The sequence below is a fragment of the Pteronotus mesoamericanus genome, unplaced genomic scaffold (assembly GCF_021234165.1).
Source record: "Pteronotus mesoamericanus isolate MK-2021 breed Mesoamerican mustached bat unplaced genomic scaffold, CSHL_Meso_final contig_347, whole genome shotgun sequence".
Lineage (NCBI taxonomy): Eukaryota > Metazoa > Chordata > Mammalia > Chiroptera > Mormoopidae > Pteronotus > Pteronotus mesoamericanus.
Window position 1 is genome coordinate 19,697,935 of NW_026555137.1, and position 15,940 is coordinate 19,713,874.

The 15,940-nt window shown below is 51.5% G+C and overlaps 3 long non-coding RNA genes across 3 annotated transcripts; 2 read left to right on the top strand and 1 right to left on the bottom strand.

The window, feature by feature from the left end:
- Positions 1-404: 404 nt before the first annotated feature.
- On the top strand, positions 405-10,512 carry LOC129073079 (uncharacterized). The gene is made up of 3 exons (XR_008529407.1): positions 405-550; positions 8,111-8,188; positions 10,438-10,512. It is a non-coding gene; the product is annotated as an uncharacterized LOC129073079 (long non-coding RNA).
- On the bottom strand, positions 9,492-15,602 carry LOC129073078 (uncharacterized). Its single transcript, XR_008529406.1, has 3 exons — positions 15,070-15,602; positions 10,468-10,628; positions 9,492-9,879 (listed from the first exon to the last, which is right to left on the bottom strand). It is a non-coding gene; the product is annotated as an uncharacterized LOC129073078 (long non-coding RNA).
- LOC129073077 (uncharacterized) lies at positions 12,654-14,538 on the top strand. The gene is made up of 3 exons (XR_008529405.1): positions 12,654-12,717; positions 13,870-13,973; positions 14,281-14,538. It is a non-coding gene; the product is annotated as an uncharacterized LOC129073077 (long non-coding RNA).
- Positions 15,603-15,940: the final 338 nt, after the last annotated feature.

Genomic DNA, 15,940 nt, shown 5'->3' on the forward strand with positions numbered 1-15,940 from the left:
TTCTTTGTAACTGTTATAGCCACATGTTCTATTCACCGCCTGGAAGCTCAGTTCCTGAACCCTGAAAATAGTTACTATGATCCTTTCCCTGCACGGAACGCGTACAGCCACAGGCGTTGAACCCAAGAACCTTGACCTGAAAACACCACCGCAGCACATAACCCTGGGACCACGGCGCCGCTCTCTGACCCTCCGCCTGCTCAGCGCTCTGCCCCGGGCCGGCCGGCAGGGTCGTGGGGGGCAGGACGCAGCCTTTGCACGTGGCCTCCTGGTCTCTGACTCTCATCAGAGTCAGAGACGGGCCGGAGGCGCCAGAGCCCCACGCGCTCTCACGTGTGTGCTCCCTGGGGCTGCCACGCTTGCCCTCGGGGCTGACGTAGGTGCAGACCTGAGGGCCGACCACACGGCCACAGAAGCCTCTGAACGCTCGCTCCTGTGACCGTCAGGCCACGGCCGGCCAGAGCTGGAGAGGGACCCGGACGGGTGCGGGGGCCCTCGGCCTCTGAACAATCGTCTGCATCTTGCTGAGCTCCTGAATCCACCTCATTAGGTGAGGCCATCTCTTAAAGAGCAGAGTCCAAAGTGGGACGGTCAGCGGTCAGCTCACGCGTGAGGTTTAGCCGCATGACTTGTCTGTGCCCTCTGTGCGCCGACCCTCCTGGCCCCAGAAGCCCTGAGGAGTGTTCATCGTCTGCCTCTTCCTCCAGATCTCGGCCCCTGGGCCCCCCGACCACCGCCCCAGTGACCTCTGTCTCATCTCCCTTCCTCCCCAGGGGACCCGGCCCGGCCCCCACCTGCACCAGACACAAGCTGTCAGGTCGACTCAAGCCAGGGGCCTCCTGACCCCCAGGTCAGACACTGCGCCGGACGGAATAGCTCTCAGGCCCGGAAGAGCTGGCGGCCTCTCTGTGACCTACGGGTCGGGGGCAGCGGCGTGCACGTTAGCAGGCTGTGTGTCCGCAGGTTTCACCCCACCGACAGGGAGAACAGCCGGCCGGGAGATGATGCTGTGTGGGTGCCCAGCAAAGGCTCACCTTCCAAGGAGCACGGGACCCGCTGGTGGCATTCTGAAGATGGGGCCTGGAGAGGGGGCGATGGGAGGGGCAGGGGCCAGAGGGTGGGCTGCAGGGTCAGGTAAGGGTTATGTAAACAAAGGTTACCTCTGCATTATGTTCTCCAGAATTGACTGAGCCAGTCTCCTTGGGTTCTTTTCCTTTGGTTTTCAATTTGTCTGTTTAGCTTAATTTTCTGGTCCCTCAGATGAGGAAGGACATCCCTGCTCCTTTCCTTCAAAACGTCTACAACCCCTTAGATTGCGACCGTAAAGCTCATAGAAACCATAGGCACGTCTCTGCTGCCACAGTGCAAACAGTCACCAGGACCACGCACTCCGCGGGTGGTTTGCAAATGCGCTCTGCAGCCACAGGCACTGAAAGCCCCAGGGAGCTGCTCACTCCGTCCAGCGCAGCGGGGCGGTGGGCGGCGGGGGGGGGGGCCCGCAGGTGCACGCCGGCACTCCCAGGCGAGGCCAGGCCGGGCCATCTGAGACTTTTCAATCCTCGTGGGGACCACGATGCTGACTGCTCACCTTAGTGTGACATCAGGAAAACAGTGGTCCTGTTTCCTTGTTGCTTAAGGGAGCGAGAGACCCAGAGAGAAGCCCAGAGGGAGCCCTCCCAGGAGTCGCTGCTGAAAGGGAGAAACAGCTGGAATCAGACGGCCGGTCTGTCCTTCTGTCCGAACCCCCAGCCTGGGCATATCGGGGCCGACGCTTTAACCAACTGAGCTACCTAGTCAGGGCTGTTTTATTTTGTTTTATTTTCACCTTCACTCTTTTTTTAAAATCCTCATCCAAGGGCTTTTTTTTTTCTTTCGTTGATTTAAGAGAGTGAGGAAGGGAGAGAAGCATCGATGCCAGAGAGAAGCATGGATCACTTGCCTCCTGTACACACCCGGACCGGGGACCGTACACCCCTGGGCTAAGGATCGAACCCACAGCATAGGCATGTGCCCTGAGAGGGAACTGAACCCGCAGCCTTTTGCTTTATGGGACGACACTCCAACCAACTGAGCCACACCAGCCAGGGCTCCTCTTCACTCTTGAAGGATATTTTTGTTGAGCAGAAAATTCTAGGTTGACAATTATTTCCTTTTATCATATTATGCCATTATCTTCTAGCTTTCATTGTCTCTGTCGATAAGACTGCGGTAACTCTCATTTTTGCTCCTTTGACAGTAGCCTTTCTTATTTTCTGGCTTCTTGTAACATGCGTCTCTTTGCTTTGATTTTGAACAATTCTGTTATGCTTACGTAAGTGTGGGAATTTTTATATTTCTCGTGGTTGAGGTTTTTAAGGTCTTCTTGAATCTGTAGTTTTATCTATCTAATCCGTTTTGGAAAAAATCTGTCTTTGCTTCTTCAAATATTGCTCCTTTCCTCACTTTTCAGGATTCTAACAACATGTACACTAGCCTTTCTCACTCATTGTCTTCCTCTCTCACCCTCTTTTGTCTGCTCCCTCCTCTAGTTCCTCCATACTTCATGTCGTACGCATTCTTCTGACCTAGCACGCAATTTGCTTTGGCTTTGTCTAGTGTACCGTGAAACCCATGCGTGGCTTCTTAAATGTGGTTGTTATATTTTTTAGTTCTAGAATTTCTGTTCAGTTCTTTTTCATGGTTTCCAATTCTCTTCTGAAACTTCCAATTTTGTCTTTTGTCTCCTTGAACATAGTAAGCATACTTATCTTACAGTCCATGTCTGATAACGCCAGTATCTGGAGACCACATGAGTTTGCTTCTATTGTCCATTGTTCTGCTGGTTTTTATTCTGGTTATCTTTTCTTCTTATTTAGTTATTTTTTTGCTTTGTAGATTGGACAGACTTGAGAAATTAATTGTGGAAACAGGGCTAGGATGTCGTCATCTTTCTCTAGGGAGGATTTACTCTTTTTTCTCAGGGATCCAGGGACACTCGCACCCTGGGATTAATTTAGTCCAGCTTCGTGAATTCAAAGGATTTGAAGGTGAGCTACAATGTCTGCAAAGGCCTGGACACTTATGGTTCATGTTTTCTCCTATGGTACAGTCTCTCGGGGTCCCAGGTCAAAGGTAGGGGTTTTCCTGAACACCCACCTCAGCCAGCCCTGGACGTGAGTCCTGGACTCTGTAGCCATAGGTGCTCTCAGCAGTGCGGTCAACCTCTCCGCCCTCGCTGCCTGGCCTGGACCGGCCAAGCGTTCGGAGGACGGGCGGCTTTAGGTTCCGGGTTTACCTCCTGGGCCTCCATTTCCCCCAGCTCTTGGCTCGCTAAATCCTCGCTCTTGTGTTAACTACCTGACGCCTCCAGACAGATGATTTCCATATTTAGTGCAGCGTGTATGTGGGTCTCCACTGGGAAGATTACGACGATCACCTAGTTTGCTGTAGTCCTCTGCCTCATGACCAGCTTTCTTGCTCTTGTGTTTTCACATCTCTTTAAAGCCAGCCCTTACTCATGTGACTTGGTCTCCTTTCTCTGCATACTTGTCTAGAATCGTACAGAATCTGCTCTCTCTCCCTCAACAGCAGGCGTTCCCCTACAGACATGTTCAACAATCCTGTATACAAACAAAACCATGCTAAACCTAGCCCTGTGATTCTTGCCGATCGCCAGCATACGTGGTAGTGTTTTTGACAATAATTCTTGCTAGAACAGTTTATCAGCTCCTTTTTTTCCAGAATACTACTGACAGGTCTGCTCCAATGGGTGTTGCTATCGTGACTGACTCACTTGGCCAGAACAAGTTTACCAGGCAGCGGAGAATAGCGGAGGAGGGTCGGAAGAAAGGAGACATGCAGGAGGAAATTTATAATGCCTGATACTCTGCAGCCTGGCATGCAATTTTTTATAAGAGCTCTTCCTTCCTTGCTTCTACTTTCTCTGTCTCCTCCCTTTCAGTGTCCTTTCAAGGGCAGTCCCTTCTTGCTGTTTCTGTTACCCAAACATACATTCTTATTTAAAAGCCACCAAACATATCCTCATGGCCCGTTCAGCAGCCTTTTCTCAGTTCTTATTCTCCTTGACCGTTTTTCAGCGTCTGGGGTGGTTACACCCTGCCTCCTCCATTCTCTCCTCCTTTAGGCCCTGGGGTGCTTGACTTCTTATTTCCAGGATGACTCATTCTTTGTCAACTTCCATTCCTTTCTTCTACTTCCTAAAGGCAGAACTTTCTAAAGGCTCTTGGCCTCCTTCTCTCCTTCCTTCTCATCATTTCTTGTCTTCATAGAATCTTTGCCTTTGCAAATTCATGGCTTCCACCTTTCCTTTCGTGTAAGCTAAACATCTGGCCCAAGCTCCTCTGCAGAGCTCGTTGTGCAATTTGGAAGGGCTAATGTTTTCTATCTGCACATTCTAGAAGCCCCTCATAAATATTTGAACAACTGATCTTATCGCTTCTACCCATAAATTTCCTCTTGCTCCCGATTCCCCCATTCATTGGTCATATACCATGACTACCTCCTTACACCCATTTTTCCCTCTTTGTTATTTGCCCTTGCCTTCATTTCAACTTGGTAAAATCCATACAGCTTTGAAGGAACAGTTCAATGCCTCGTCTCTCAAGAAGCCACTGGGTTGTGTCCAAAAAGTATGGGCTTCAGCACTCAGACACCTTGTTCAAATCCAGGTTCTGTCACTGTGTGACTCTCTGTAAGGTTCTGTCACTGTGTGACCCTCTGCTGTGAACTTGAATTTTCACATCCCCAAAAATGGGAGTAAAAGCGACTAACTCGCAGGTTATTAAAGAGATTAGGTGAGTTGCTTACGAGCATATTTTATATCTTTTACTTACTCCTTGAGAGTGAGATTCATTTCTAATTAGTATATCCCAGGTACTTATTAAATAGTTATCAAATGAATGAATATTGTACAATTTGCCAAACAACATGGTACCACTGTCAGCATTTTATTCACCAATTAAAAAGATCAAACCCACTTCATTTTGTTCAATTGAATATTCCTTGATTAGATGCAGTCGCTACTTTGACACTCTTGTTTTTTTCTATCCACTTGAATGGCTTGATTTAACCGCGAACGCCTGCTCTGATGAGCGAAACAGACATGAGCCTCTCGAGCCACTGAAGCCTCCGGCTGGCGTTGCCCTCACAGGCGCAGGGACACTGGGCAATTCCTCGTGGGTTGAATTATGCAGACAACTGGCCTTGCTGGAAAGGCCCCCAAACCCCATCACCTCATGTGACGTTTGTTTAATTTATCCAGATAACTGCTTCGACCCTTCACTTCTCCTGATCTTTGTTGCATAGCCTTTTGGGGTCCGGGAAGCTGTCTGCTCCTGCTCCCCTACTCTGATTTCTCTCTGGCCTTCTTTCCTCTTCTGTGGCCTTAAACATGGGCACGGCTGGGTGTAGTTGTCCTGGAAAGCCAGGCCTTGGCTAGGAAGTGGCCTTTCTCCAAGAGTTCATCAGACCCAATATACCTGTCTGCCAGGTGGGTATGCCAAACCCTCGTCTCCCTCCCAGCCTATCAGATACAGCCGAGCACGTCTGGCTGACGCTCCAGCAATTTGGTGATTCATTTTTGCTCTTAGCTGAGTGTAGGCCCTCTGGGCAGAGCTGGGCTCACCCACCCCCTGGCTCCCTTGGCTGGCGGCGTCTGGCAGCCACGGTAACATCTCAGCTCCTTTCCTCCCTCTGCATCCCCCCCCCCCCCCCCCCAATTAGGTGAGTTCTTCTAGGGACGAGTACAGGGAGGCAAGGTGCATGGGGGGACGGCAGATGGCGAAGTCCAGGCGGAGCTGGGGTCAGGCCCTTGAAGGACAGCAGAGCAGTGAGTGCCGTGGGTGCATGTCCAGGGTCTCCTGCACAGCGGTCGCCCTGTGCCCAGGAGCCGTTCCGCGTGCAGCGTCTCTGGGGGAAGGAGCCTCCTGCGGCAGAGGCGGCAGAGGCTGGGGAAGCCGTGGTGGGAGGCTGCAGGCGCGCAAAGCGCGTTCTCGAGCGGGAGCGGTGGGTGCCGGCCCTGAGCTGGTGGAGCAGGCGGTGGTTTCTCCTTGTCCTGTGATGTCGGTTTCAGTTTTGTGATGAGTGTTCCTGAAAATAAGTAGCACCATGAAACCCCAAAGCCCTCTTGAAGTGGCAGGATGGAAAATGAGCTCTGAAGAGCCGGCAAGTTTGGCGTCCCGGGGGCCAAGCCTTTCTCAGGGGCGCAGAGCGGCCTGGACCGCGGCGTGTCTCCCACCCGCCCGGCAGCCCGCACCGGGCCTCGCTGACTTCTCGGGCCGGCTCGCCTGGGGGGAGATTTCCGGGCGGCGCCGGGGATTGGCATGTCTGTTATCACAGACTTTTTCACAGGGGCTCTGGGGACGGCGATCTTTCAGGGCGCACCCCCAGCAGCAGTTGTGTTTCTGGGCTGGTGATTCGAAATGACTGGGCGGGTGGAGGGGACACGATGTCTTTTTTTTTGGCATGAGATCTCTTCCAAGTAATCAGCTACTTTGAAAAACGGGAAGGAGCAAAGAGGGGAAACTGGGACAACTGTAATAGCACAAACAATAAAATATCATTTCAATTAAATAAAAATAAAGGACCTTGAAGAAAAAGAAAAGACAAAGAAAAACCGTGCAGCGGGAGGTCGCAGCACGGGGCTTGCTCCGGGCTCCTCCGGGTCCCAGCCGCCCTCGCCGCGGCTCCGTGGCGCCCACCGCAGTTGCCTTCCGCAACGTGCCCCCAGCGGCCTGCGCCACAGCGAGAAGCATCCTCGGCCTGGGACTCGCCACTTCCTCCCAAGCGAGCGCGGCCGCCGCAGAAGCCAGCGCAGGAGGATAAAGACAGAGGCGTTCCTTTGTCTGGGCTCGCCGGCCAGAGTTCCGCGCAGGCTCGGTGTTGAATGGAAATTCTGCTTCCGTTCCCCAAACACGCAGCCTGTGTTTCCTGCTTTCCTGTTGGCACTTACTCTCACCCGATGGCTCTGACACTTTGACTTACTGATTTTTTTTTTTAACCACATTTTTTAAAAAGTTAAACACAGAGACACACACTGGGGGGAAAAAGCATACCAAAAAACCAAGCCTGCGTAAGCGCTGACTAAGCACTAAGGCTTGCCCCCTTAAGAGAAAGGGCCAGGACAAAATTCTCGGTTTAGCTGACTCTAGCAGCTCAACTCTGCACAAGCTGTTAACACTTCGTTGTCTTAGGGGATAAACACCTCACAGAGCTCTTCCGTCAAGACACGCCTTCTGCGCCTCAGAGGAGCACACGCGGGAGCGTTGCAGGAGAGGCTCTAGCTCAGTGGCCGATGAGTTTGCACCCACACCACGCGGCCACAGCCCGGCATCCGGGCGCGGCCTTTCCTGCCCCAGCCTGTGTCCCACCTTCTCTTCACCTGGATGGTGCTAAGTGTCCAGAGTGAAAGAATAAAACGTCTGGGAGGTCATCTTGGGCACAAATTCTGAGACTGCTCTTAAGACAATGCTGGCTGAAGGGCGAAGCGCTCTTCTGGGGGGATTTTTGAATGAAAGTAAGGCAGTGCGGAGTGGACTCCACCCACCGTGACTTACTTCTCCACAGGAGCCTGGGTTTCTGCTTCTGGGTCTCGAGATTTGCTCAACTCGGGCCGCGCCCCCGGGTGAGCTTTCTGAGTGAGGGGCGATCCCAGCATGATCAACACGGCTGCGTAGAGGTCAGCAGTACCTGCTGGATACCGTGCTGCATTTGCTTGGAGGAAAAGGTGCGCACTTCTTAGATAATGAGGAATGATTCTCGCCCACCAGCGAGCCGAGCTCCCTGGGGCCTCGAGAGCGACTGCTGGGCGTTCACCGGCGGAGCAGGCGCCACGCTGTCTGTGGCGAACAAGGCCAAGGTCTGCCTCCTCAGACCTATTCACTCGACCAGGGCCCTAGACATTTTTTGCAAAGGGTCAGATAGTAAACATTTCTTGCTCTGCAGGCTGTATGGCTCTGTCAAACCTATTCCACTTGGTCATTGTGGTGAGAAAGGAGCCACAGATGAATGGCATGGCCGTATTTCAATAAAACTTTATTTACACAGCAGTTGTTGGCAGAATCTGAGCTTCTAAAGGGCAGAAACAAGTTCCTATTCATGTTTGTCTCCCTAGTGCCAAGTGTGGGACCTCACGTGGTGTGTGTGAGTAATACTCCATGAAGATCTTCCAAGGAAAATGCGGTGTCTCCAGGTATACTTGCAATTTGCATCTTGAGCTGCACTTGGAGTCATGCTACAAAATTGTTTAAGTCAAAGGACGCCAGTATATCATACACGCACATAGACAGCACACACATGCACGCAAAGATATACGCGGGTATCTTACAACTAATCCCCCACCTATATGAGGCGGGTTTCTTTCCCAATTCTGTTGTCCTTCCTCCCCCTTCTCTTTTTCTCTCTTTTCTTAGCTCTTTCCCTAAATACTTATTATGCATCTTCTATGTGTCAGGCACCCAAAATGTAACATTCGCCTTCAAGAGGTTTGTAGCACACTAGCTGAACCTATAGGGGGAAAAAAAGAAGAAAAGAAAGATGAATGCAAAATTTGATGAACTAAAAAAGAATATAAAATAGGAAATATCAATAAAAGCAAAAGTTGGATTATTTGGAAACTGATTTAAAAAAAAAAAAAATCCCTGCAGGATTGAGCAAGGGGAGAGAAAAGAAATAAAGAGGTAAAAATAATCAACATCAGGCATGATAAGGAGACACCCCAACAGAACCCACCTTTACTGAAGATCATAAGAAGCTATTATAAACAATATCATGCCATTATATTGGAAATTTTAGATAAATTTATCTAAACTGGCCTAAGTAAAAATATAAATGTGAAATAATCCAATAACTTTAAATAAGCTGACTCCATAATTTAAAGCCTTTCCACAAAGAAACACCCGGCATTCTCAGAAATGCAATCAGTCTGCCACAGGCACCGGGCAGGGGGCGCAGGAGGGGCAGGGTGTTGTCACGCAGCACCGGTAGAACCAGCCCTGGACAGCACACAGCCCAGAAGGCCTTCAGGAGTAGAACAGACAAATGTGTGTCACATTAATAGAAGGCCGTACTATCCATGATGACAATGTATAGATGACAGCTATGCACATCCACGCCGGTGAGTTTCACAAGGACAATGGGGAGAGGAAGGAGCCGTGCGTGAACAAATACACACGGTGTCCTTACACGTATACGAAAGTTATAAAACAGGCCAACGTAAACTTTAGCATTTAAGGGCATGTATTTTGATGATAAAACTATACAGAAAATCCAGGGCACTTTAGCAGGAGTGTCAGGACAGTGGTTAACGGTGGCGGGGGCAGGGCGGAGGCGGGAAGGGGGTGGGGAGGGCAGCAGGCCGGGCTGGTAATAACACTGGTGTTGACCTGGACACAAATCATCGAGCTGTAGGTGTTTGCTGTGAACACTTCTCCACAGGTGCGATTTATTTTATTGTTTTGAAAGTGATGAAAGAGAGAGAAAGGAGGGAGGGGCGGGGGAGGGAAGGAAGAGAGAGGGAGGGAAGGAAGGAAGGGAGGAAGGAAGAAGGCTAGTGGTCCGTTAGAGATAAAGGACGGGATTTCTGAAAAAACTCCACCGAGCAGGGTCAGCAAGCTCCAATGCCCACAAAGATCAGAAGACCCTTCAAGAAGGAGGCACGTCGGGGGTGGCAGGGAGAGAAGCTCATGACCAGCAGCACCCGATACTCGGTGTTCGTGTCCAGGAAGACCATCCTTGGTGTTGTGGAGACGGTGGCCAGTGGACAGCATGTGCCACATGTCAGGGGCATCCGCCTCTCAGGTCCAGAGTGAGCAAAGGTCCAGCCCTGCCAGCTCTGTGACTTTTCAAGACGAGCTGTCTGGTTTTTCCTGTAGTCTCCTGTTTCTTAAATGTGGATAATTAAATCAAAGCATTTTAAATATCATTCAGGCCAAACAAAACCCATTCGCGTTCCTGATGAGGTCCCTGGGGTTTGAGACCTGCGGGTGAGCCACTCAGCATGTAGAACTCACTGGCCCCGGGGTGGCCCCGGGGCCTTGCCGGCGGGTCTCAGGAGGCACCCAGCGAGCCGCTGGCAGACCTGGGGCGTGAGGAGGCTGCAGGGCGGGAGGCCAGGAGAGGCAGGAAACCCGGGGGGCCTCCCTGGGAGGGGTCACTGTGCGATCCAGAAAGCCAGGGGGCCTTGTGGACAAGGGCGAGGGAGGGAGCAGCGCCCTAGGGCCTCGCGGGGACAGCCAAATTAGCAGAAGTGGCAGAGTCAGGAGTTTCAGAATTTAAGTGCTCCAAAAATAGACCTTTCCCTTTTATCACTTTTCCCTTTTTACTTTAGTTGCTCTCAACTTGCTTTTTTTAAAAAATTCTAACAATTCTCCAGGCAACCCAAAATGTGAGGAAAATACAGCAACTGTAGGAATGAGCTGCTCTGCTCATTCCGCTTTTTAGCCCACAGGTTTCTGAAGTAGGTGCACATACATTGTTTCCCAACGATCCAGTCTTGACTTCGGACCGCAAGCCCAGGCCACGGACATCTGCGCCTGCGTCCCATCTGCCTCGGCCCACGATGCCTTCCAAGAAGGGCGGAAACAGCGGAAGCAGCTAGCAGCGCGTAAGAAGCGGTCAGCAGTTGGGGACAGCTGGAGGGAGGAGGGCCAGTGAGCCAATATCAGAGTTTGGGAAGTAGGGCTTTGGCTGAACAAAGTTCACTGTTGTTTTCCAAGAAAGCAGAGCCTGGCTGAGCCACCCCAGAGAACAGGGCAAGGAGCAAGGGACTGAACGCTGGCTCTTGGCTCCTACGGCACCGAGCGCTTGGCCACCCAGCTATGACCAGCCCACTGTTGCTCCCCGGGGGCAGGGGGCAGGCCGAGGCTCGGTGTGAAAGGGGAAAGATGGACAGGCAGTCAGAGCAAGACCAAGGCAGTGACAGAGAGCAAGATGAGAGGAAACCACAGAGAGGCCTTTTGTGCTTCCCACGAGCTGCACAGGTTCCCTGAGATTAATTTCCCCCTAATTATGCCGTCCCTGCAGGGCCCAACCTTTTAAAGCAGTGAGCTCTTGCCCTGGCTGGTGTGGCTCAGCTGGTTGGAGCATTATCCCGTACACCAAAAGGTTGTGGGTTCGATTCCCAGTCAGGGGACTTGCCTAGGTTATGGGTTTGGTCCCCAGTGAGGGCATATGCACAGCCAGTCCGTATCAAGGCCCCCTCTCTTTCTCATTCCCTCCCTCCCTTCCATTCTCTCTAAAAATCAATAAGTATGTCCTCAGGTGGGAATGATAAAAAAATAATAATTTTTTTTAAATAAATAAAGTTGTGAGCTCTCCCTTGCTAGTAGAGTTTGAGCATAAGCTCAATTATTACCTATCAAAATTCTCTTCAAAGGACAACAGGTTGAACTACCTAACTTCTCATTCTTAGAAATATAATTTAGCAGAGCTGGGCAATCCCTTTCTCCATATCCATGCGTTGGTATTTGAAAGGCACTTGGGCAAACCAGGTTGTTTGCAAATAGGTCTGAGTACCTGCAAATTAGCTGATTGAGGCTCTTAGGTATAAAGCAGGACTTATTTTATGAAATTAAGTTCATCTATGTAATAGTTTTATTGAAAAACAGTAAATTCAAAAACAGAAATAAGACAGCTTCCTTTTTAACTCTATACTGTTTTCAAATTGTTTCTAGTAGACCATCTGTTAAGAGAGGCTCTTTGTAAATTAGTTCAGTATTCTTGGAAGTCATTTTTATTTTTTAACTTAGAAGTATTTTTACTTATTTAATAACATATCAATTCCTATGCTTTGCACATTTGTATCCCTGTAACTCCCAGCCCAGCACCTGGACCATAATAGAGGATCAATGGATATTTGTTGAATGAATCAGTTGCAAAGACGAAACACATAAATTCTTCATTTCTGCATATGGGCGATAATAGCATTTTGAGCAGTTGCTCCGTGGCTGACATGACTGTCCTCTGTCCCCATTTTACAGATGACTCGCTGAGGCTGGGAAGCGGCAGAGCCTGGATGAAGGCCAGTCTGTTCCAGTCCTGAGCTGAAGTCTCAGCCATCGGGTTCAACAGAACCTCATGCTCTGCTCCGTGTGTGTATTTTAAGTGCCACGTGAGGTGCGCTGGGCAGACATGAACTTCAGTGTCACCCGGCTGCAGACCCGGACCGGCTTGCCCTGGGGGCACCTGCCCCCCAGCTGCCTGTGCTGGCCATGCCGCCGCCCCTCCCCCAGGCCCCAAATCCCTCCCAGGCCCTTTGTTCTCCCCACAGCTGCTCAGCAAATTCCTCGATTTGAAATTATGATCACAGGTTGGAGTGCTCCTTAAAATAATTTTGCCAAATGTTCCATCTCTCTGCGTTGATGAAACTAATGGGTGAAAATTTAAGGAGTAAAAAAAAAAAAATTTAAGATTTTCTTTGTTGAAGACAAAAAACATCATGGCTGCGCCCACAGCCCTGGCTGGGACCTGAAGGACCCCATCCCCGAGCAGGCCGGCCGAGTGTGGGCCTCTGCGAGGCCTTGGCGGCGAGTGTGGCTCGGAGCCACCGGCCACAGATGGAGGGGGCAAAGGTCAGGCGGGTGTTGGTTTGTTTAAGCCAGTCAGAGGCGGAGTGGGGGTAGACCCTCGGTTTCCAATTTCCAATTTCCTGTGCTGGGCCCTGATTGGCACGGCTGCCCTGCCCGCCAGGCTTTCCTGCGCTGTTCCCTCCACAGAACAAAGGTGGGTGTGGGGACACATAAATAAGCCAACAGACAGGCCTTCCTTCTCTAAGGTAGCGTTCTCTCTCGAATTCGGGAGAGTTCCAACTCTGAGTCCGGCCGGGCACAGGGCAGACCGCTGTCTGGCTGCTGGCTCCCCGCCTTTGGACGCAGCCCTGGACCTGCCGGCAGCCTGCCCTTGGGTTCGCCCGCTGCTCGGGGCCCACGCGCAGGGTGGCTTTCTGGGTGCCCGCAGCTCCAGGGTCCCTGGAGGTGGCCTCGATGAGTCAGAACAAGAGGGCCTCTGTCACCCCAGATCTGTCCCATCAGGTGGACCCCACTTAAGGCATTTCCCCCATTTCCTGTGGTTTCCTGTGGTTTCCTCTCTGCCTGAGAAGTAGATGGGGAGGAATGAGCAAATCCCTCCCAACAAGAAGGCCTTGGCCAGCAGGACCCCGGCAGGCCCACCTCTGAGTGAGGTTCCAGGGACCCGGGAAAGAACGCGCGCGTCCAGGCCACCTGCACAGCCACCTGGGCATCTGCCAGCATGGATAGCCAGCCCCTCTGGGGCCAGGCTCTCCCTCTAGGGTCTGCTTGCCTGGCCCTAGCCCCTTAGAGGACACTCAAACGTGACTCCCTGAGGCTGAATCGTGATAAGCAGCCCTACTGAGCTTAGAGGACCTCCATGCATTCCTCCCAGAATGAAAAGAAATTGTCCCCTCTCCAGGGCCCCTCAGCCTGAGAGCGGGGAGGCCATGGGGGCGGCAGGCCCATCTCTTCCCAACGGGGTGGCATTGGGGAGGTCCTGCCCCCTTCTAAGCCTCAGTTTCCTCATCTGTTAAATGGGCACGAGCCTGTGCATTTCGCCAGGTGGTTGTGATGCTTAAAGGAACCCACCAGTTGGTAAGCAGGAGGCTTTAGAGCTATTTCCACCACAAGACCCCCAGCCAAGCCCAGCCCCATCATGGGCCCTGCCCCCTGAACTAGTGAGGAGAGGGGGGCCAGCTGGGCACGTGTTACCACGCCACCAACATTCCCCCCACCCCTCGTCATCCTTTTGACCACGGAAGGTGCCTAAGCACCTGGCTCCTCTGGCTTCTTTGGGAGAAAAGAAACGCCGTAGGTTCGTGTGCGGCCTCAGGCCACACTGTCCCCTTTCTCCCTCGCTCCCCAGGACACAACCAAGAGGGACGAAAGTGGCCACCCGACGGAAAAAATATTTTTTCACTGCTGTTGATCAGAATGGCTGGTGCACGGCGACTCGAGATTTAAAGAGCGGTAAGCTCCCTGGAGACCAGGCACCCAGTCACGGCCCCGCCCGAGGCACCGCTCCCCTGCACCCTGACCTCCCGGGGACCTTCCTTCTCCTTATCTCCAAAGGCGACCTGCACCTTTGCTCACAGCTCTACTGTGGGAGCAGCTGGGAGGCTGTTAGAACTCTGAAGAGGGTGCTCTGCTCCCTAGAAGCTGTCGTGGGCCCTTGGGGCAAGCAAAGAAGCCTTTGTCCCGGAGACCGCAGGGGACCCAGGAGAAGTCCTCAGGGCCTCCTTTATCTTCTTGGGGTTTTTTTTCCTCTTTTTTGCAGATGGCTGCATTTAATGAGGAAGCGCTGTCAGCATAAAGAAAAGGAAACCTTCACCACCATCCCCCACTCCCAGGACCCTGGTCCCTAACAGCAGTGAGGCAAGAACATCCTTCTGCTCCGGGCCCTGGCAGGCAGCTCCGTCCACCACAGAGCAGTGAGCGGGAAGGCAGAGAGGGTGGAGTCACGCCCTCCACCTTGTACAGGTGACTTCCTGCAGACACTTCCAGAAAGTGAAAACAGAAGTTATACTCCAGACAATAAGATAAAATGAAAATGACTTAAGGAATACACAATCCTGAGACTGTATAATTCTTCATATTGAAACCTTCAGAGGGAAATAACTTCTTATCCCCACTTTACAGATAAGGAAACTGAGACCAAAGAAGTGAGGGATTCCCCAGGTGGCACAGTGCTAGAGCTGAGGCCTAGACCGGTCAGGGGCCAAGGTCACTCTTGATTTGGTCACACAGCCCCTCCAGGGTTTCAACAGTGCTGTGGCTACCCCGTTATCACACTTTGCCTGAGGATGCCACAATTCCTCATCCATGGAGAATTATCGCCTCCTTGAAAAGTTGGGAATTGACACTTCTAAAAGAAAATACGTTTCCAAACTTGGGGTTAATGATAAAGCTGGGAAAAGGCAAGAGACTCCCTGTTCCCTTGCCTACGTTATCAATATGTGACTTAGATTTGGGTGCCAAGTCAAATTTCTCCAGAACTATATCCTTAGTGGTGACTTATTAAAGAGTAAATCAAACTTTGTTCTAAGAGAAAAGTAAATACACCCACTTTCCATATGATACTGGACCCTGAGTCCACTTCCTGGTTCCACTGTTGACTCAGGTTGTATCCGAGATAAGTGACTGCACATGCACTTACTGCGCCCCAGGTAGGGGGAGCCCAGGTGGCCCCCCAGGAATGCTGGGAGCTGGAAGTGCCATCTCCAGTGGCACCTGTGACTTCGGAGAAGAACATCAGACGGAACAAAACGATGCAGGTGCGGGTGGTAGCTGCTTATTCTGCTTCTCTCATTCAAAGAAAAGGGGTCACTTATTTGTCACATCGCCTGTAAAACTCTCTTTGCTGTTTTTTGGCTCTGATCGCACCCACAGTTATTGGGACCGAGGTGGGCAGGGCTGCTCTTTTGGACTCAGATGGCAGGGAGGATAAGGACAAAGTTGGCAAGAGTCAACTCTAATCACACAGCGAGCATTTTCAAGGAAGCAAATAAAAATAGCCAGAAGTGGGTCAGCCCTGCACACGAGGTTAGAGACAGGAAACTGGGGCAGAGTCCTGGGTAGAGGGATAAAAGTTTATTTTATAAATACAAACTCATACTACCTTTCTGATTGGACTCCGTTTTCCCCTTTTTCTTCACCCCTCAGTCTTTGGAAATACAGGACACACACACACACACACACGGCAGAAAAGAAGGGTCATGTTGAGTCCTTGGCCCATATTCTCAAGTCTAAACTCCCTCCTTTTTCCTGAGGCTGAAAAGCAAGATATTTTAGAAGGACCCACTTGAAAAGCAGGCAGCAAGGAGAAATGGAATATACGGCGGTCAATCTTGAGGGTTCCTGCACCCTCGGTGCACGTTGCGGGAGAGAGGGGCTTGGTACCAAAGTGACTGCCCCCCTCGCCCCAGCACCCTCCCAGT